Consider the following 900-nt stretch of genomic DNA (forward strand, 5'->3'; position numbering starts at 1 on the left):
AATCATTATTATTTATTAAGTATGTTTATTTGTATTTCAATTTGATATCGAATGTATAATTTGAGACTATGTTTATATTTTATATTTGTTGTTAAATTTATTAAACCATAGTCATTATTATATATTAAGTATGTTTATTATGTTTATTGGTGTTATAATGACATGAAGGATATATTTTTTTTATTTGGAAGTGGAATGGCCCGGAAAGAACAAAATTTTTTCTTTGGCTGGTGGCTCATGAAGCAATACTCACAAATGCAGAAAGGAATAGAAGACACCTAATTCTGTCTCCCTACTGCCCGCAATGCAGCCACAACAAGGAAACCGCGTTTTACATCTTGCGTGACTGCCCATTTGCCGTTGCAATTTGGAGGAATTTGCAACCTATCCCAGAAGTGAGAAACTTCTTCAGATCAAGCAAGAGAGATTGGATGATAAACAACCTCTCGAGCCCCCACAACTGGTCGGTGTTCTTTGGTGTAGCTCTTTCCTCTCTCTAGTTCTTTAGAAACAAGTTGATCTTTGAAGGGGAGAACACCGACCCTGCAGCGGTGTCAATGTCTATTAAAAGAAGAGGTATTGAAATTCTTAGTACTCCTTTGAAGAAGGTTATTCACAACACCGGCAACAATCCTATGGGACTCCTTGTCAAGTGGCATCCTCCACATGAGGATTTCATCAAGGTCAACGTTGATGGATCTTTCATGATTAGTTCAAATAATGCTGCGTGTGGAGGAGTGCTTCGAGATAGTTTGGGCAGGTTTATTAAGGACTTCTCATGCAACCTTGGGAGTTGCTCTATCATGCACGCGGAATTATGGACTATCATTAAAGGCTTAAGCGTTGCCTTAGTCAATGGGTTCAAGAACATCATTATGGAATCGGATTCTATGATGGCTA

The sequence above is a fragment of the Arachis ipaensis genome, chromosome B08 (genome assembly GCF_000816755.2).
Source record: "Arachis ipaensis cultivar K30076 chromosome B08, Araip1.1, whole genome shotgun sequence".
NCBI lineage: Eukaryota > Viridiplantae > Streptophyta > Magnoliopsida > Fabales > Fabaceae > Arachis > Arachis ipaensis.